This window comes from Pleurodeles waltl, unplaced genomic scaffold (assembly GCF_031143425.1).
Source record: "Pleurodeles waltl isolate 20211129_DDA unplaced genomic scaffold, aPleWal1.hap1.20221129 scaffold_39, whole genome shotgun sequence".
Classification (NCBI taxonomy): Eukaryota; Metazoa; Chordata; class Amphibia; order Caudata; family Salamandridae; genus Pleurodeles; species Pleurodeles waltl.
Window position 1 is genome coordinate 6,353,096 of NW_027150097.1, and position 21,750 is coordinate 6,374,845.

The following is a 21,750-nucleotide window of genomic DNA, read 5'->3' on the forward strand; positions in this document are numbered from 1 at the left end:
CCCGTATCAAAAGCAATGTCAACAGTTTCTGTAAATTATCGATAAGATCTACTGTCCGTTGCTTGCACTAATTTCCTGAAGTTGGCTAAATCGCAGTAAATCGGTAAAGCGGGAAATCACAGCATCTTCAACAAATCGTGATAGAGGGGCAGAGATAAAGGTTTCGACCCTACATATCAAGAGCGCAGCTGTCAATAGTTCAGCAGGTTCACAGTGCATAAGGTTCAGTGGCAGCAGGGTCCCCTGCGTCCCAATCACAGCTGGTTTTTAACTTCTGTATTCAGGGCATGGGAGGGGTGTGTTGCATTGTGCACACACAGTGCCTGTTTCGCAAATAAGTTTTAATAAATACACAGAGAATAATATAGAGTCATTGGCCACGAGGAACACCTTCCCTGACCTTTTATTCTCTCCGGTTCCACGTCACCGCGCCTACCATCCAACTCCAAAACTCGGGGGAGACTAACACTCCCTACCTTCCTTGGTGTGCATCATAAGCATGCCCATGACGAACACAACATTTCTCCTTAACCAATACAAAACAAACATAGCTGCTCAAAAAAAAGATACTATACTAATCCAGTATACAAGAATAGTACACAACAAGAAATGCCACATTCAGTCAATCCACCCCGAATCCTTGCAGCCGCGTTGAGCATGGCGGTCGAGGACTCAAACTGTACCGTTCAAGTGCTTGTCTCAGAGGCACTGAGTTGATTGGTATGGAGCCAGGCACCTCCTGATCTGAATCTTGAACTGGCTCCAAATTCTGCATGTCCACACCCCTTGTAGTAGATGATTCAGAATTAGTAGCAGTCACCACCGGCCATGTGCACTGGCTCAAACTTCTGCATGTCCACACCCCATGTAGTCGATGATTGAGAATTAGTAGCAGTCACCACCGGATTCACTGTCAGGATGATCCATCCTCTCTCCTTCATCAGCTTCAGATCCCACTGTTTCCCTGAGCAGGAAGGTCTGGAATTGAAAATACAGAGGACATTAAACAACATTCACTCAGTACATGGCACTCATTTTGGTTTATACGCTCGAAATTGAGCCATGAGCGAGGTGTGAAGAGTGTCAAGATGGCCGAGTGGTCTAAGGCGCTGCGTTCAGATTGCAGCCTCCTTTGGAGGTGTGGGTTCAAATCCCACTTCTGACAAGTGTATTTTGCGAGGTGGATACATTTTTGGACTTTTTTTTCCCAAGCACCGTATCAAAAACAATATCAACAGTTTCTGTAAATTATCGATAAGATCTATTTTCCGTTGCTTGCACTAATTGCCTGAAGTTGGCTAAATCGCAGTAAATCAGTAAAGCAGGAAATCACAGCATCTTCAACAAATCGTGATAGAGGGGCCGAGATAAAGGTTTCGACCCTACATATCAAAAGCGCAGCTGTCAATAGTTCAGCAGGTTCACAGTGCAGAAGGTTCAGTGGCACCAGGGTCCCCTGCGTCCCAATCACAGCTGGTTTTTAACTTCTGTATTCAGGGCATGGGAGGGGTGTGTTGCATCGTGCACACACATTGCCTGTTTCGCAGATAAGTTTTAATAAATACACAGAGAATAATATAGAGTCATTGGCCACGAGGAAAACCTTCCCTGACCTTTTATTCTCTCCGGTTCCACGTCACCGCGCCTACCATCCAACTCCAAAACTCGGGGGAGACTAACACTCCCTACCTTCCTTGGTGTGCATCATAGGCGTGCCCATGACGAACACAACATTTCTCCTTAACCAATACAAAACAAACATAGCTGCTCAAAAAAAAGATACTATACTAATCCAGTATACAAGAATAGTACACAACAAGAAATGCCACATTCAGTCAATCCACCCCGAATCCTTGCAGCCGCGTTGAGCATGGCGGTCGAGGACTCAAACTGTACCGTTCAAGTGCTTGTCTCAGAGGCACTGAGTTGATTGGTATGGAGCCAGGCACCTCCTGATCTGAATCTTGAACTGGCTCCAAATTCTGCATGTCCACACCCCTTGTAGTAGATGATTGAGAATTAGTAGCAGTCACCACCGGCCATGTGCACTGGCTCAAACTTCTGCATGTCCACACCCCATGTAGTCGATGATTGAGAATTAGTAGCAGTCACCACAGGATTCACTGTCAGGATGATCCATCCTCTCTCCTTCATCAGCTTCAGATCCCACTGTTTCCCTGAGCAGGAAGGTCTGGAATTGAAAATACAGAGGACATTAAACAACATTCACTCAGTACATGGCACTCATTTTGGTTTATACGCTCGAAATTGAGCCATGAGCAAGGTGTGAAGAGTGTCAGGATGGCCGAGTGGTCTAAGGCGCTGCGTTCAGATCGCAGCCTCCCTTGGAGGTGTGGGTTCAAATCCCACTTCTGACAAGTGTATTTTGCGAGGTGGATACATTTTTGGACTTTTTTTTCCCAAGCACCGTATCAAAAACAATATCAACAGTTTCTGTAAATTATCGATAAGATCTATTTTCCGTTGCTTGCACTAATTGCCTGAAGTTGGCTAAATCGCAGTAAATCGGTAAAGCAGGAAATCACAGCATCTTCAACAAATCGTGATAGAGGGGCCGAGATAAAGGTTTCGACCCTACATATCAAAAGCGCAGCTGTCAATAGTTCAGCAGGTTCACAGTGCAGAAGGTTCAGTGGCACCAAGGTCCCCTGCGTCCCAATCACAGCTGGTTTTTAACTTCTGTATTCAGGGGATGGGAGGGGTGGGGGTGTTGCGTCGTGCACACACAGTGCCTGTTTTGCAGAGAAGTTTTAATAAATACACAAAGAATAATATGGAGTCTTTAGCCACAAGGAACACCTTCCCCTACCTTTTATTCTCTCCGATTCCACATCACCGCACCTACCATCCAACTCCAAAACTCGGGGGAGACTAACACTCCCTACCTCCCTTGGTGTGCATCATGGGCGTGCCCATGACGAACACAACATTTCTCCTTAACCAATACAAAACAAACATAGCTGCTCAAAAAAAAGATACTATACTAATCCAGTATACAAGAATAGTACACAACAATAAATACCACATTCAGTCAATCCACCCCGAATCCTTGCAGCCGCGTTGAGCATGGCGGTCGAGGACTCAAATTGTACCCTTCAAGTCCTTGTCTCAGAGGCACTGAGTTGATTGGTATGAAGCCAGGCACCTCCTGATCTGAATCTTGAACTGGCTCCAAATTCTGCATGTCCACACCCCCTGTAGTAGATGATTGAGAATTAGTAGCAGTCACCACAGGCCATATGCACTGGCTCAAAATTCTGCAAGTCCACACCCCATGTAGTAGATGATTGAGAATTAGTAGTAGTCACCACAGGGTCCACTGTCAGGATGATCCATCCTCTCTCCTTCATCAGCTTCAGATCCCACTGTTTCCCTGAGCAGGAAGGTCTGGAATTGAAAATACAGAGGACATTAAATAAAATTCACTCAGTACATGGCACTCATTTTGGTTTATAAGCTGGAAATTGAGCCATCAGTCTGGTGTCAAGAGTGTCAGGATGGCCGGGTGGTCTAAGGTGCTGCATTCAGGTCACAGTCTCCCTTGGAGACGTTGGTTCAAACCCCTCTTCTGACAAGTGTCTTTTGCGAGGTGGATACATTTTTTGACTTTTTTTTTCCAAGCACCCTTATCAAAAACAATGTCAACAGTTTCTGTAAATTATCGATAAGATCTATTGTCCGTTGCTTGCACTAATTGCCTGAAGTTGGCTAAATCGCAGTAAATCGGTAAAGCAGGAAATCACAGCATCTTCAACAAATCGTGATAGAGGGGCTGAGATAAAGGTTTCGACCCTACATATCAAAAGCACAGCTGTCAATAGTTCAGCAGGTTCACAGTGCAGAAGGTTCAGTGGCACCAGGGTCCCCTGCGTCCCAATCACAGCTGGTTTTTAACTTCTGTATTCAGGGCATGGGAGGGGTGTGTTGCATCGTGCACACACAGTGCCTGTTTCGCAAATAAGTTTTAATGAATACACAGAGAATAATATAGAGTCATTGGCCACGAGGAACCCCTACCCTGACCTTTTATTCTCTCCGGTTCCACGTCACCGCGCCTACCATCCAACTCCAAAACTCGGATGAGACTAACACTCCCTACCTCCCTTGGTGAGCATCATAGGCGTGCCCATGACGAACACAACATTTCTCCTTAACCAATACAAAACAAACATAGCTGCTCAAAAAAAAGATACTATACTAATCCAGTATACAAGAATAGTACACCACAATAAGTACCACATTCAGTCAATCCACCCCGAATCCTTGCAGCCGCGTTGAGCATGGCGGTCGAGGACTCAAACTGTACCGTTCAAGTCCTTGTCTCAGAGGCACGGAGTTGATTGGTATGGAGCCAGGCACCTCCTGATCTGAATCTTGAACTGGCTCCAAATTCTGCATGTCCACACCCCCTGTAGTAGATGATTGAGAATTAGTAGCAGTCACCACCGGCCATGTGCACTGGCTCAAAATTCAGCATGTCCACACCCCATGTAGTAGATGATTGAGAATTAGTAGCAGTCACCACCGGATCCACTGTCAGGATGATCCATCCTCTCTCCTTCATCAGCTTCAGATCCCACTGTTTCCCTGAGCAGGAAGGTCTGGAATTGAAAATACAGAGGACATTAAACAACATTCACTCAGTACATGGCACTCATTTTGGTTTATAAGCTGGAAATTGAGCCATCAGTGCAGTGTCAAGAGTGTCAGGATGGCCGAGTGGTCTAAGGCGCTGCGTTCAGGTCGCAGTCTCCTTTGGAGGCGTGGGTTCGAATCCCACTTCTGACAAGTGTCTTTTGCGAGGTGGATACATTTTTGGACTTTTTTTTTTCAAGCACCCTTATCAAAAACAATGTCAACAGTTTCTGTAAATTATCGATAAGATCTATTGTCCGTTGCTTGCACTAATTTCCTGAAGTTGGCTAAATCGCAGTAAATCGGTAAAGCGGGAAATCACAGCATCTTCAACAAATCGTGATAGAGGGGCAGAGATAAAGGTTTCGACCCTACATATCAAAAGTGCAGCTGTCAATAGTTCAGCAGGTTCACAGTGCAGAAGGTTCAGTGGCAGCAGGGTCCCCTGCGTCCCAATCAGAGCTGGTTTTTAACTTCTGTATTCAGGTGATGGGAGGGGTGGGGGTGTTGCGTCGTGCACACACAGTGCCTGTTTTGCAGAGAAGTTTTAATAAATACACAAAGAATAATATGGAGTCTTTGGCCACGAGGAACACCTTCCCCTACCTTTTATTCTCTCCGATTCCACATCACCGCACCTACCATCCAACTCCAAAACTCGGGGGAGACTAACACTCCCTACCTCCCTTGGTGTGCATCATGGGCGTGCCCATGACGAACACAACATTTCTCCTTAACCAATACAAAACAAACATAGCTGCTCAAAAAAAAGATACTATACTAATCCAGTATACAAGAATAGTACACAACAATAAATACCACATTCAGTCAATCCACCCCGAATCCTTGCAGCCGCGTTGAGCATGGCGGTCGAGGACTCAAACTGTACCGTTCAAGTCCTTATCTCAGAGGCACTGAGTTGATTGGTATGGAGCCAGGCACCTCCTGATCTGAATCTTGAACTGGCTCCAAATTCTGCATGTCCACACCCCTTGTAGTAGATGATTGAGAATTAGTAGCAGTCACCACCGGCCATGTGCACTGGCTCAAACTGCTGCATGTCCACACCCCATGTAGTCGATGATTGAGAATTAGTAGCAGTCACCACCGGATTCACTGTCAGGATGATCCATCCTATCTCCTTCATCAGCTTCAGATCCCACTGTTTCCCTGAGCAGGAAGGTCTGGAATTGAAAATACAGAGGACATTAAACAACATTCACTCAGTACATGGCACTCATTTTGGTTTATACGCTCGAAATTGAGCCATGAGCGTGGTGTGAAGAGTGTCAGGATGGCCGAGTGGTCTAAGGCGCTGCGTTCAGATCGCAGCCTCCCTTGGAGGAGTGGGTTCAAATCCCACTTCTGACAAGTGTATTTTGCGAGGTGGATACATTTTTGGACTTTTTTTTCCCAAGCACCGTATCAAAAACAATGTCAACAGTTTCTGTAAATTATCGATAAGATCTATTTTCCGTTGCTTGCACTAATTGCCTGAAGTTGGCTAAATCGCAGTAAATCGGTAAAGCAGGAAATCACAGCATCTTCAACAAATCGTGATAGAGGGGCCGAGATAAAGGTTTCGACCCTACATATCAAAAGCGCAGCTGTCAATAGTTCAGCAGGTTCACAGTGCAGAAGGTTCAGTGGCACCAGGGTCCCCTGCGTCCCAATCACAGCTGGTTTTTAACTTCTGTATTCAGGGCATGGGAGGGGTGTGTTGCATCGTGCACACACAGTGCCTGTTTTGCAAATAAGTTTTAATAAATACACAGAGAATAATATAGAGTCATTGGCCACGGGTGAACACCTTCCCTGACCTTTTATTCTCTCCGGTTCCACGTCACCGCGCCTACCATCCAATGCCAAAACTCGGGGAGACTAACACTCCCTACCTCCCTTGGTGTGCATCATAGGCGTGCCCATGACGAACATAACATTTCTCCTTAACCAATACAAAAAAAACATAGCTGCTCAAAAAAAAGATACTATACTAAACCAGTATACAAGAATAGTACACAACAAGAAATGCCACATTCAGTCAATCCACCCCGAATCCTTGCGGCCGCGTTGAGCATGGCAGTCGAGGACTCAAACTGTACCGTTCAAGTCCTTGTCTCAGAGGCACTGAGTTGATTGGTATGGAGCCAGGCACCTCCTGATCTGAATCTCGAACTGGCTCCAAATTCTGCATGTCCACACCCCCTGTAGTAGATGATTGAGAATTAGTAGCAGTCACCACCGGCCATGTACACTGGCTCAAAATTCAGCATGTCCACAGCCCATGTAGTAGATGATTGAGAATTAGTAGCAGTCACCACCGGATCCACTGTCAGGATGATCCATCCTCTCTCCTTCATCAGCTTCAGATCCCACTGTTTCCCTGAGCAGGAAGGTCTGGAATTGAAAATACAGAGGACATTAAACAACATTCACTAAGTACATGGCACTCATTTTGGTTTATAAGCTGGAAATTGAGCCATCAGTGCAGTGTCAAGAGTGTTAGGATGGCCGAGTGGTCTAAGGCACTGCGTTCAGGTCGCAGTCTCCTTTGGAGGCGTGGGTTCGAATCCCACTTCTGATAACTGTCTTTTGCGAGGTGGATACATTTTTGGCCTTTTTTTTTCCAAGCACCCGTATTAAAAACAATGTCAACAGTTTCTGTAAATTATCGATAAGATCTATTGTCCGTTGCGTGCACTAATTTCCTGAAGTTGGCTAAATCGCAGTAAATCGGTGAAGCAGGAAATCACAACATCTTCAACAAATCGTGATAGAGGGGCAGAGATAAAGGTTTCGACCCTACATATCAAGAGCGCAGCTGTCAATAGTTGAGCAGGTTCACAGTGCAGAAGGTTCAGTGGCACCAGGGTCCCCTGCGTCCCAATCACAGCTGGTTTTTAACTTCTGTATTCAGGGCATGGGAGGGGTGTGTTGCATCGTGCACACACGGTGTCTGTTTCGCAGATAAGTTTTAATAAATACACAGAGAATAATATAGAGTCATTGGCCACGAGGAACACCTTCCCTGACCTTTTATTCTCTCCGGTTCCACGTCACCGCGCCTACCATCCAACTCCAAAACTCGGGGGAGACTAACACTCCCTACCTTCCTTGGTGTGCATCATAGGCGTGCCCATGACGAACACAACATTTCTCCTTAACCAATACAAAACAAACTTAGCTGCTCAAAAAAAAGATACTATACTAATCCAGTATACAAGAATAGTACACAACAAGAAATGCCACATTCAGTCAATCCACCCAGAATCCTTGCAGCCGCGTTGAGCATGGCGGTCGAGGACTCAAACTGTACCGTTCAAGTGCTTGTCTCAGAGGCACTGAGTTGATTGGTATGGAGCCAGGCACCTCCTGATCTGAATCTTGAACTGGCTCCAAATTCTGCATGTCCACACCCCTTGTAGTAGATGATTGAGAATTAGTAGCAGTCACCACCGGCCATGTGCACTGGCTCAAACTTCTGCATGTCTACACCCCATGTAGTCGATGATTGAGAATTAGTAGCAGTCACCACCGGATTCACTGTCAGGATGATCCATCCTCTCTCCTTCATCAGCTTCAGATCCCACTGTTTCCCTGAGCAGGAAGGTCTGGAATTGAAAATACAGAGGACATTAAACAACATTCACTCAGTACATGGCACTCATTTTGGTTTATACGCTCGAAATTGAGCCATGAGGGAGGTGTGAAGAGTGTCAGGATGGCCGAGTGGTCTAAGGCGCTGCGTTCAGATTGCAGCCTCCCTTGGAGGTGTGGGTTCAAATCCCACTTCTGACAAGTGTATTTTGCGAGGTGGATACATTTTTGGACTTTTTTTTCCCAAGCACCGTATCATAAACAATGTCAACAGTTTCTGTAAATTATCGATAAGATCTATTTTCCGTCGCTTGCACTAATTGCCTGAAGTTGGCTAAATCGCAGTAAATCGGTAAAGCAGGAAATCACAGCATCTTCAACAAATCGTAATAGAGGGGCAGAGATAAAGGTTTCGACCCTACATATCAAAAGCGCAGCTGTCAATAGTTCAGCAGGTTCACAGTGCAGAAGGTTCAGTAGTACCAGGGTCCCCTGCGTCCCAATCACAGCTGGTTTTTAACTTCTGTATTCAGGGGATGGGAGGGGTGGGGGTGTTGCGTCGTGCACACACAGTGCCTGTTTTGCAGAGAAGTTTTAATAAATACACAAAGAATAATATGGAGTCTTTAGCCACGAGGAACACCTTCCCCTACCTTTTATTCTCTCCGATTCCACATCACCGCACCTACCATCCAACTCCAAAACTCGGGGGAGACTAACACTCCCTACCTCCCTTGGTGTGCATCATGGGCGTGCCCATGACGAACAAAACATTTCTCCTTAAGCAATACAAAACAAACATAGCTGCTCAAAAAAAAGATACTATACTAATCCAGTATACAAGAATAGTACACAACAATAAATACCACATTCAGTCAATCCACCCCGAATCCTTGCAGCCGCGTTGAGCATGGCGGTCGAGGACTCAAATTGTACCCTTCAAGTCCTTGTCTCAGAGGCACTGAGTTGATTGGTATGGAGCCAGGCACCTCCTGATCTGAATCTTGAACTGGCTCCAAATTCTGCATGTCCACACCCCCTGTAGTAGATGATTGAGAATTAGTAGCAGTCACCACAGGCCATATGCACTGGCTCAAAATTCTGCAAGTCCACACCCCATGTAGTAGATGATTGAGAATTAGTAGCAGTCACCACAGGGTCCACTGTCAGGATGATCCATCCTCTCTCCTTCATCAGCTTCAGATCCCACTGTTTCCCTGAGCAGGAAGGTCTGGAATTGAAAATACAGAGGACATTAAATAAAATTCACTCAGTACATGGCACTCATTTTGGTTTATAAGCTGGAAATTGAGCCATCAGTCTGGTGTCAAGAGTGTCAGGATGGCCGGGTGGTCTAAGGTGCTGCATTCAGGTCACAGTCTCCCTTGGAGACGTGGGTTCAAACCCCTCTTCTGACAAGTGTCTTTTGCGAGGTGGATACATTTTTTGACTTTTTTTTCTCCAAGCACCCTTATCAAAAACAATGTCAACAGTTTCTGTAAATTATCGATAAGATCTATTGTCCGTTGCTTGCACTAATTGCCTGAAGTTGGCTAAATCACAGTAAATCGGTAAAGCAGGAAATCACAGCATCTTCAACAAATCGTGATAGAGGGGCCGAGATAAAGGTTTCGACCCTACATATCAAAAGCACAGCTGTCAATAGTTCAGCAGGTTCACAGTGCAGAAGGTTCAGTGGCACCAGGGTCCCCTGCGTCCCAATCACAGCTGTTTTTTAACTTCTGTATTCAGGGCATGGGAGGGGTGTGTTGCATCGTGCACACACAGTGCCTGTTTCGCAAATAAGTTTTAATAAATACACAGAGAATAATATAGAGTCATTGGCCACGAGGAACACCTTCCCTGACCTTTTATTCTCTCCGGTTCCACGTCACCGCGCCTACCATCCAACTCCAAAACTCGGGGGAGACTAACACTCCCTACCTCCCTTGGTGAGCATCATAGGCGTGCCCATGACGAACACAACATTTCTCCTTAACCAATACAAAACAAACATAGCTGCTCAAAAAAAAGATACTATACTAAACCAGTATACAAGAAGAGTACACAACAAGAAATGCCACATTCAGTCAATCCACCCCGAATCCTTGCAGCCGCGTTGAGCATGGCGGTCGAGGACTCAAACTGTACCGTTCAAGTCCTTGTCTCAGAGGCACTGAGTTGATTGGTATGGAGCCAGGCACCTCCTGATCTGAATCTTGAACTGGCTCCAAATTCTGCATGTCCACACCCCCTGTAGTAGATGATTGAGAATTAGTAGCAGTCACCACCGGCCATGTGCACTGGCTCAAAATTCAGCATGTCCACACCCCATGTAGTAGATGATTGAGAATTAGTAGCAGTCACCACCGGATCCACTGTCAGGATGATCCATCCTCTCTCCTTCATCAGCTTCAGATCCCACTGTTTCCCTGAGCAGGAAGGTCTGGAATTGAAAATACAGAGGACATTAAACAACATTCACTCAGTACATGGCACTCATTTTGGTTTATAAGCTGGAAATTGAGCCATCAGTGCAGTGTCATGAGTGTGAGGATGGCCAAGTGGTCTAAGGCGCTGCGTTCAGGTCGCAGTCTCCTTTGGAGATGTAGGTTCGAATCCCCCTTCTGACAAGTGTCTTTTGCGAGGTGGATACATTTTTTGACTTTTTTTTTCCAAGCACCCGTATCAAAAACAATGTCAACAGTTTCTGTAAATTATCGATAAGATCTATTGTCCGTTGCTTGCACTAATTTCCTGAAGTTGGCTAAATCGCAGTAAATCGGTAAAGCGGGAAATCACAGCATCTTCAACAAATCGTGATAGAGGGGCAGAGATAAAGGTTTCGACCCTACATATCAAGAGCGCAGCTGTCAATAGTTCAGCAGGTTCACAGTGCATAAGGTTCAGTGGCAGCAGGGTCCCCTGCGTCCCAATCACAGCTGGTTTTTAACTTCTGTATTCAGGGCATGGGAGGGGTGTGTTGCATCGTGCACACACAGTGCCTGTTTCGCAAATAAGTTTTAATAAATACACAGAGAATAATATAGAGTCATTGGCCACGAGGAACACCTTCCCTGACCTTTTATTCTCTCCGGTTCCACGTCACGGCGCCTACCATCCAACTCCAAAACTCGGGGGAGACTAACACTCCCTACCTCCCTTGGTGTGCATCATAGGCGTGCCCATGACGAACACAACATTTCTCCTTAACCAATACAAAACAAACATAGCTGCTAAAAAAAAAGATACTATACTAAACCAGTATACAAGAATAGTACACAACAAGAAATGCCACATTCAGTCAATCCACCCCGAATCCTTGCAGCCGCGTTGAGCATGGCGGTCGAGGACTCAAACTGTACCGTTCAAGTCCTTGTCTCAGAGGCACTGAGTTGATTGGTATGGAGCCAGGCACCTCCTGATCTGAATCTTGAACTGGCTCAAAATTCTGCATGTCCACACCCCCTGTAGTAGATGATTGAGAATTAGTAGCAGTCACCACCGGCCATGTGCACTGGCTCAAAATTCAGCATGTCCACACCCCATGTAGTAGATGATTGAGAATTAGTAGCAGTCACCACCGGATCCACTGTCAGGATGATCCATCCTCTCTCCTTCATCAGCTTCAGATCCCACTGTTTCCCTGAGCAGGAAGGTCTGGAATTGAAAATACAGAGGACATTAAACAACATTCACTCAGTACATGGCACTCATTTTGGTTTATAAGCTGGAAATTGAGTCATCAGAGCAGTGTCACGAGTGTCTGGATGGCCGAGTGGTCTAAGGCGCTGTGTTCAGGTCGCAGTCTTCTTTGGAGGCGTGGGTTCGAATCCACCTTCTGGCAAGTGTCTTTTGCGAGGTGGATACATTTTTTGACTTTTTTTTTCCAAGCACCCGTATCAAAAACAATGTCAACAGTTTCTGTAAATTATCGATAAGATCTATTGTCCGTTGCTTGCACTAATTTCCTGAAGTTGGCTAAATCGCAGTAAATCGGTAAAGCGGGAAATCACAGCATCTTCAACAAATCGTGATAGAGGGGCAGAGATAAAGGTTTCGACCCTACATATCAAGAGCGCAGCTGTAAATAGTTCAGCAGGTTCACAGTGCAGAAGGTTCAGTGGCAGCAGGGTCCCCTGCGTCCCAATCAGAGCTGGTTTTTAACTTCTGTATTCAGGTGATGGGAGGGGTGGGGGTGTTGCGTCGTGCACACACAGTGCCTGTTTTGCAGAGAAGTTTTAATAAATACACAAAGAATAATATGGAGTCTTTGGCCACGAGGAACACCTTCCCCTACCTTTTATTCTCTCCGATTCCACATCACCGCACCTACCATCCAACTCCAAAACTCGGTGGAGACTAACACTCCCTACCTCCCTTGGTGTGCATCATGGGCGTGCCCATGACGAACACAACATTTCTCCTTAACCAATACAAAACAAACATAGCTGCTCAAAAAAAAGATACTATACTAATCCAGTATACAAGAATAGTACACAACAATAAATACCACATTCAGTCAATCCACCCCGAATCCTTGCAGCCGCGTTGAGCATGGCGGTCGAGGACTCAAACTGTACCGTTCAAGTCCTTGTCTCAGAGGCACTGAGTTGATTGGTATGGAGCCAGGCACCTCCTGATCTGAATCTTGAACTGGCTCCAAATTCTGCATGTCCACACCCCCTGTAGTAGATGATTGAGAATTAGTAGCAGTCACCACTGGCCATATGCACTGGCTCAAAATTCTGCAAGTCCATACCCTATGTAGTAGATGATTGAGAATTAGTAGCAGTCACCACAGGGTCCACTGTCAGGATGGTCCATCCTCTCTCCTTCATCAGCTTCAGATCCCACTGTTTCCCTGAGCAGGAAGGTCTGGAATTGAAAATACAAAGGACATTAAATAACATTCACTCAGTACATGGCACTCATTTTGGTTTATAAGCTGGAAATTGAGCCATCAGTCTGGTGTCAAGAGTGTCAGGATGGCCGGGTGGTCTAAGGTGCTGCATTCAGGTCACAGTCTTCCTTGGAGACGTGGGTTCAAACCCCTCTTCTGACAAGTGTCTTTGCAAGGTGGATAAATTTTTGGACTTTTTTTTCCAAGCACCCTTATCAAAAACAATGGCAACAGTTTCTGTAAATTATTGATAAGATCTATTGTCCGTTGCTTGCACTAATTGCCTGAAGTTGGCTAAATCGCAGTAAATCGGTAAAGCAGGAAATCACAGCATCTTCAACAAATTGTGATAGAGGGGCCGAGATAAAGGTTTCGACCCTACATATCAAAAGCACAGTTGTCCATAGTTCAGCAGGTTCACAGTGCAGAAGGTTCAGTGGCACCAGGGTCCCCTGCGTCCCAATCACAGCTGGTTTTTAACTTCTGTATTCAGGGCATGGGAGGGGTGTGTTGCATCGTGCACACACGGTGCCTGTTTCGCAGATAAGTTTTAATAAATACACAGAGAATAATATAGAGTCATTGGCCACGAGGAACACCTTCCCTGACCTTTTATTCTCTCCGGTTCCACGTCACCGCGCCTACCATCCAACTCCAAAACTCGGGGGAGACTAACACTCCCTACCTCCCTTGGTGTGCATCATGGGCGTGCCCATGACGAACACAACATTCCTCCTTAACCAATACAAAACAAACATAGCTGCTCAAAAAAAAGATACTATACTAATCCAGTATACAAGAATAGTACACAACAATAAATACCACATTCAGTCAATCCACCCCGAATCCTTGCAGCCGCGTTGAGCATGGCGGTCGAGGACTCAAATTGTACCCTTCAAGTCCTTGTCTCAGAGGCACTGAGTTGATTGGTATGGAGCCAGGCACCTCCTGATCTGAATCTTGAACTGGCTCCAAATTCTGCATGTCCACACCCCCTGTAGTAGATGATTGAGAATTAGTAGCAGTCACCACCGGCCATATGCACTGGCTCAAAATCCTGCAAGTCCACACCCCATGTAGTAGATGATTGAGAATTAGTAGCAGTCACCACAGGGTCCACTGTCAGGATGATCCATCCTCTCTCCTTCATCAGCTTCAGATCCCACTGTTTCCCTGAGCAGGAAGGTCTGGAATTGAAAATACAGAGGACATTAAATAAAATTCACTCAGTACATGGCACTCATTTTGGTTTATAAGCTGGAAATTGAGCCATCAGTCTGGTGTCAAGAGTGTCAGGATGGCCGGGTGGTCTAAGGTGCTGCATTCAGGTCACAGTCTCCCTTGGAGACGTGGGTTCAAACCCCTCTTCTGACAAGTGTCTTTGCGAGGTGGATACATTTTTGGACTTTTTTTTCCAAGCACCCTTATCAAAAACAATGGCAACTGTTTCTGTAAATTATCGATAAGATCTATTGTCCGTTGCTTGCACTAATTGCCTGAAGTTGGCTAAATCGCAGTAAATCGGTAAAGCGGGAAATCACAGCATCTTCAACAAATCGTGATAGAGGGGCAGAGATAAAGGTTTCGACCCTACATATCAAGAGCGCAGCTGTCAATAGTTCAGCAGGTTCACAGTGCAGAAGGTTCAGTGGCAGCAGGGTCCCCTGCGTCCCAATCACAGCTGGTTTTTAACTTCTGTATTCAGGGCATGGGAGGGGTGTGTTGCATCGTGCACACACAGTGCCTGTTTCGCAAATAAGTTTTAATAAATACACAGAGAATAATATAGAGTCATTGGCCACGAGGAACACCTTCCCTGACCTTTTATTCTCTCCGGTTCCACGTCACCGCGCCTACCATCCAACTCCAAAACTCGGGGGAGACTAACACTCCCTACCTCCCTTGGTGTGCATCATAGGCGTGCCCATGACGAACACAACATTTCTCCTTAACCAATACAAAACAAACATAGCTGCTCAAAAAAAAGATACTATACTAAACCAGTATACAAGAATAGTACACAACAAGAAATGCCACATTCAGTCAATCCACCCCGAATCCTTGCAGCCGCGTTGAGCATGGCGGTCGAGGACTCAAACTGTACCGTTCAAGTCCTTGTCTCAGAGGCACTGAGTTGATTGGTATGGAGCCAGGCACCTCCTGATCTGAATCTTGAACTGGCTCCAAATTCTGCATGTCCACACCCCCTGTAGTAGATGATTGAGAATTAGTAGCAGTCACCACCGGCCATGTGCACTGGCTCAAAATTCAGCATGTCCACACCCCATGTAGTAGATGATTGAGAATTAGTAGCAGTCACCACCGGATCCACTGTCAGGATGATCCATCCTCTCTCCTTCATCAGCTTCAGATCCCACTGTTTCCCTGAGCAGGAAGGTCTGGAATTGAAAATACAGAGGACATTAAACAACATTCACTCAGTACATGGCACTCATTTTGGTTTATAAGCTGGAAATTGAGCCATCAGTGCAGTGTCACGAGTGTCTGGATGGCCGAGTGGTCTAAGGCGCTGTGTTCAGGTCGCAGTCTTCTTTGGAGGCGTGGGTTCGAATCCCCCTTCTGGCAAGTGTCTTTTGCGAGGTGGATACATTTTTTGACTTTTTTTTTCCAAGCACCCGTATCAAAAACAATGTCAACAGTTTCTGTAAATTATCGATAAGATCTATTGTCCGTTGCTTGCACTAATTTCCTGAAGTTGGCTAAATCGCAGTAAATCGGTAAAGCGGGAAATCACAGCATCTTCAACAAATCGTGATAGAGGGGCAGAGATAAAGGTTTCGACCCTACATATCAAGAGCGCAGCTGTAAATAGTTCAGCAGGTTCACAGTGCAGAAGGTTCAGTGGCAGCAGGGTCCCCTGCGTCCCAATCAGAGCTGGTTTTTAACTTCTGTATTCAGGTGATGGGAGGGGTGGGTGTGTTGCATCGTGCACACACGGTGCCTGTTTCGCAGATAAGTTTTAATAAATACACAGAGAATAATATAGAGTCATTGGCCACGAGGAACACCTTCCCTGACCTTTTATTCTCTCCGGTTCCACGTCACCGCGCCTACCATCCAACACCAAAACTCGGGGGAGACTAACACTCCCTACCTTCCTTGGTGTGCATCATAGGCGTGCCCATGACGAACACAACATTTCTCCTTAACCAATACAAAACAAACATAGCTGCTCAAAAAAAAGATACGATACTAATCCAGTATACAAGAATAGTACACAACAAGAAATGCCACATTCAGTCAATCCACCCCGAATCCTTGCAGCCGCGTTGAGCATGGCGGTCGAGGACTCAAACTGTACCGTTCAAGTGCTTGTCTCAGAGGCACTGAGTTGATTGGTATGGAGCCAGGCACCTCCTGATCTGAATCTTGAACTGGCTCCAAATTCTGCATGTCCACACCCCCTGTAGTAGATGATTGAGAATTAGTAGCAGTCACCACCGGCCATATGCACTGGCTCAAAATTCTGCAAGTCCACACCCCATGTAGTAGATGATTGAGAATTAGTAGCAGTCACCACAGGGTCCACTGTCAGGATGATCCATCCTCTCTCCTTCATCAGCTTCAGATCCCACTGTTTCCCTGAGCAGGAAGGTCTGGAATTGAAAATACAGAGGACATTAAATAAAATTCACTCAGTACATGGCACTCATTTTGGTTTATAAGCTGAAAATTGAGCCATCAGTATGGTGTCAAGAGTGTCAGGATGGCCGGGTGGTCTAAGGTGCTGCATTCAGGTCACAGTCTCCCTTGGAGACGTGGGTTCAAACCCCTCTTCTGACAAGTGTCTTTGCGAGGTGGATACATTTTTGGACTTTTTTTTCCAAGCACCCTTATCAAAAACAATGAAAACAGTTTCTGTAAATTATCGATAAGATCTATTGTCCGTTGCTTGCACTAATTGCCTGAAGTTGGCTAAATCGCAGTAAATCGGTAAAGCAGGAAATCACAGCATCTTCAACAAATGGTGATAGAGGGGCCGAGATAAACGTTTCGACCCTACATATCAAAAGCACAGCTGTCCATAGTTCAGCAGGTTCACAGTGCAGAAGGTTCAGTGGCACCAGGGTCCCCTGCGTCCCAATCACAGCTGGTTTTTAACTTCTGTATTCTGGGCATGGGAGGGGTGTGTTGCATCGTGCACACACAGTGCCTGTTTCGCAAATAAGTTTCAATAAATACACAGAGAATAATATAGAGTCATTGGCCACGAGGAACACCTTCCCTGACCTTTTATTCTCTCCGGTTCCACGTCACCGCGCCTACCATCCAACTCCAAAACTCGGGGGAGACTAACACTCCCTACCTCCCTTGGTGTGCATCATAGGCGTGCCCATGACGAACACAACATTTCTCCTAAACCAATACAAAACAAACATAGCTGCTAAAAAAAAAAGATACTATACTAAACCAGTATACAAGAATAGTACACAACAAGAAATGCCACATTCAGTCAATCTACCCCGAATCCTTGCAGCCGCGTTGAGCATGGCGGTCGAGGACTCAAACTGTACCGTTCAAGTCCTTGTCTCGGAGGCACTGAGTTGATTGGTATGGAGCCAGGCACCTCCTGATCTGAATCTTGAACTGGCTCCAAATTCTGCATGTCCACACCCCCTGTAGTAGATGATTGAGAATTAGTAGCAGTCGCCACCGGCCATGTGCACTGGCTCAAAATTCAGCATGTCCACACCCCATGTAGTAGATGATTGAGAATTAGTAGCAGTCACCACCGGATCCACTGTCAGGATGATCCATCCTCTCTCATTCATCAGCTTCAGATCCCACTGTTTCCCTGAGCAGGAAGGTCTGGAATTGAAAATACAGAGGACATTAAACAACATTCACTCAGTACATGGCACTCATTTTGGTTTATAAGCTGGAAATTGAGCCATCAGTGCTGTGTCAAGAGTGTCAGGATGGCTGAGTGGTCTAAGGCGCTGCGTTCAGATCGCAGTCTCCTTTGGAGGCGTTGGTTCGAATCCCACTTCTGACAAGTGTCTTTTGCGAGGTGGATACATTTTTTTTTTTTTCCCCAAGCACCCGTATCAAAAACAATGTCAACAGTTTCTGTAAATTATCGATAATATCTATTGTCCGTTGCTTGCACTAATTTCCTGAAGTTAGCTAAATCGCAGTAAATCGGTAAAGCGGGAAATCACAGCATCTTCAACAAATCGTGATAGAGGGGCAGAGATAAAGGTTTGGACCCTACATGTCAAGAGCGCAGCTGTCAATAGTTCAGCAGGTTCACAGTGCAGAAGGTTCAGTGGCACCAGGGTCCCCTGCGTCCCAATCACAGCTGGTTTTTAACTTTGGAATTCAGGGCATGGGAGGGCTGTGTTGCATCGTGCACACATGGTGCCTGTTTCGCAGATAAGTTTTAATAAATACACAGAGAATAATATAGAGTCATTGGCCACGAGGAACACCTTCCCTGGCCTTTTATTCTCTCCGGTTCCACGTCACTGCGCCTACCATCCAACTCCAAAACTCGGGGGAGACTAACACTCCCTACCTCCCTTGGTGTGCATCATAGGCGTGCCCATGACGAACACAACATTTCTCCTTAACCAATACAAAACAAACATAGCTGCTCAAAAAAAAGATACTATACTAATCCAGTATACAAGAATAGTACACAACAAGAAATGCCACATTCAGTCAATCCACCCCGAATCCTTGCAGCCGCGTTGAGCATGGCGGTCGAGGACTCAAACTGTACCGTTCAAGTCCTTGTCTCAGAGGCACTGAGTTGATTGGTATGGAGCCAGGCACCTCCTGATCTGAATCTTGAACTGGCTACAAATTCTGCATGTCCACACCCCTTGTAGTAGATGATTGAGAATTAGTAGCAGTCACCACCGGCCATGTGCACTGGCACAAACTTCTGCATGTCCACACCCCAAGTAGTCGATGATTGAGAATTAGTAGCAGTCACCACCGGATTCACTGTCAGGATGATCCATCCTCTCTCCTTCATCAGCTTCAGATCCCACTGTTTCCCTGAGCAGGAAGGTCTGGAATTGAAAATACAGAGGACATTAAACAACATTCACTCAGTACATGGCACTCATTTTGGTTTATAAGCTGGAAATTGAGCCATCAGTGCAGTGTCAAGAGTGTCAGGATGGCCGAGTGGTCTAAGGCGCTGCGTTCAGGTCGCAGTCTCCTTTGGAGGCGTGGGTTCGAATCCCACTTCTGACAAGTGTCTTTTGCGAGGTGGATACATTTTTGGACTTTTTTTTTCCAAGCACCCGTATCAAAAACAATGTCAACAGTTTCTGTAAATTATCGATAAGATCTATTGTCCGTTGCTTGCAGTAATTTCCTGAAGTTGGCTAAATCGCAGTAAATCGTTAAAGCGGGAAATCACAGCATCTTCACCAAATCGTGAAAGAGGGGCAGAGATAAAGGTTTCGACCCTACATATCAAGAGCGCAGCTGTCAATAGTTCAGCAGGTTCACAGTGCAGAAGGTTCAGTGGCACCAGGGTCCCCTGCGTCCCAATCACAGCTGGTTTTTAACTTCTGTATTCAGGGCATGGGAGGGGTGTGTTGCATCGTGCACACACGGTGCCTGGTTCGCAGATAAGTTTTAATAAATACACAGAGAATAATATAGAGTCATTGGCCACGAGGAACACCTTCCCTGACCTTTTATTCTCTCCGGTTCCACTTCACCGCGCCTACCATCCATCTCCAAAACTCAGGGGAGACTAACACTCCCAACTCCCTTGGTGTGCATCATAGGCGTGCCCATGACGAACACAACATTTCTCCTTAACCAATACAAAACAAACATAGCTGCTTAAAAAAAAGATACTATACTAATCCAGTATACAAGAATAGTACAAAACAAGAAATGCCACATTCAGTCAATCCACCCCGAATCCTTGCAGCCGCGTTGAGCATGGCGGTCGAGGACTCAAACTGTACCGTTCAAGTCCTTGTCTCAGAGGCACTGAGTTGATTGGTATGGAGCCAGGCACCTCCTGATCTGAATCTTGAACTGGCTCCAAATTCTGCATGTCCACACCCCTTGTAGTAGATGATTGAGAATTAGTAGCAGTCACCACCGGCCATGTGCACTGGCTCAAACTTCTGCATGTCCACACCCCAAGTAGTCGATGATTGAGAATTAGTAGCAGTCACCACCGGATTCACTGTCAGGATGATCCATCCTCTCTCCTTCATCAGCTTCAGATCCCACTGTTTCCCTGAGCAGGCAGGTCTGGAATTGAAAATACAGAGGACATTAAACAACATTCACTCAGTACATGGCACTCATTTTCGTTTATAAGCTGGAAATTGAGCCATCAGTGCAGTGTCAAGAGTGTCAGGATGGCCGAGTGGTCTAAGGTGCTGTGTTCAGGTCGCAGTTTCCTTTGGAGGCGTGGGTTCGAATCCCACTTCTGACAAGTGTCTTTTGCGAGGTGGATACATTTTTGGACTTTTTTTTTCCAAGCACCCGTATCAAAAACAATGTCAACAGTTTCTGTAAATTATCAATAAGATCTATTGTCCGTTGCTTGCACTAATTTCCTGAAGTTGGCTAAATCGCAGTAAATCGGTAAAGCAGGAAATCACAGCATCTTCAACAAATCGTGATAGAGGGGAAGAGATAAAGGTTTCGACCCTACATATCAAGAGCGCAGCTGTCAATAGTTCAGCAGGTTCACAGTGCAGAAGTTTCAGTGGCACCAGGGTCCCCTGCGTCCCAATCACAGCTGGTTTTTAACTTCTGTATTCAGGGCATGGGATGGGTGTGTTGCATCGTGCACACACGGTGCCTGTTTCGCAGATAAGTTTTAATAAATACACAGAGAATAATATAGAGTCATTGGCCACGAGGAACACCTTCCCTGACCTTTTATTCTCTCCGGTTCCACGTCACCGCGCCTACCATTCAACTCCAAAACTCAGGGGAGACTAACACTCCCTACCTCCCTTGGTGTGCATCATAGGCGTGCCCATGACAAACACAACATTTCTCCTTAACCAATGCAAAACAAACATAGCTGCTCAAAAAAAAGATACTATACTAATCCAGTATACAAGAATAGTACACAACAAGAAATGCCACATTCAGTCAATCCACCCCGAATCCTTGCAGCCGCGTTGAGCATGGCGGTCGAGGACTCAAACTGTACCGTTCAAGTCCTTGTCTCAGAGGCACTGAGTTGATTGGTATGGAGCCAGGCACCTCCTGATCTGAATCTTGAACTGGCTCCAAATTCTGCATGTCCACACCCCTTGTAGTAGATGATTGAGAATTAGTAGCAGTCACCACAGGCCATGTGCACTGGCTCAAACCTCTGCATGTCCACACCCCATGTAGTCGATGATTGAGAATTAGTAGCAGTCACCACCGGATTCACTGTCAGGATGATCCATCTTCTCTCCTTCATCAGCTTCAGATCCCACTGTTTTCCTGAGCAGGAAGGTCTGGAATTGAAAATACAGAGGACATTAAACAACATTCACTCAGTACATGGCACTCATTTTGGTTTATACGCTCGAAATTGAGCTATGAGCAAGGTGTGAAGAGTGTCAGGATGGCCGAGTGGTCTA

At 45.9% G+C, this 21,750-nt stretch overlaps 7 non-coding genes across 7 annotated transcripts; all 7 read left to right on the top strand.

Annotated features, from left to right (window-relative positions):
• The first annotated feature begins 2,295 nt into the window (after window positions 1-2,295).
• Window positions 2,296-2,378, top strand: TRNAL-CAG (transfer RNA leucine (anticodon CAG)). Its single transcript has one exon. It is a non-coding gene; the product is annotated as a tRNA-Leu (tRNA).
• A 2,348-nt stretch (window positions 2,379-4,726) lies between these two features.
• On the top strand, window positions 4,727-4,809 carry TRNAL-CAG (transfer RNA leucine (anticodon CAG)). Its single transcript has one exon. It is a non-coding gene; the product is annotated as a tRNA-Leu (tRNA).
• Window positions 4,810-5,944: 1,135 nt separating this feature from the next.
• Window positions 5,945-6,027, top strand: TRNAL-CAG (transfer RNA leucine (anticodon CAG)). The gene has a single exon. It is a non-coding gene; the product is annotated as a tRNA-Leu (tRNA).
• Window positions 6,028-7,157: 1,130 nt separating this feature from the next.
• On the top strand, window positions 7,158-7,240 carry TRNAL-CAG (transfer RNA leucine (anticodon CAG)). Its single transcript has one exon. It is a non-coding gene; the product is annotated as a tRNA-Leu (tRNA).
• Window positions 7,241-8,371: 1,131 nt separating this feature from the next.
• TRNAL-CAG (transfer RNA leucine (anticodon CAG)) lies at window positions 8,372-8,454 on the top strand. The gene has a single exon. It is a non-coding gene; the product is annotated as a tRNA-Leu (tRNA).
• A 10,847-nt stretch (window positions 8,455-19,301) lies between these two features.
• On the top strand, window positions 19,302-19,384 carry TRNAL-CAG (transfer RNA leucine (anticodon CAG)). Its single transcript has one exon. It is a non-coding gene; the product is annotated as a tRNA-Leu (tRNA).
• Window positions 19,385-20,514: 1,130 nt separating this feature from the next.
• On the top strand, window positions 20,515-20,597 carry TRNAL-CAG (transfer RNA leucine (anticodon CAG)). Its single transcript has one exon. It is a non-coding gene; the product is annotated as a tRNA-Leu (tRNA).
• The last annotated feature ends 1,153 nt before the right edge of the window (window positions 20,598-21,750 follow it).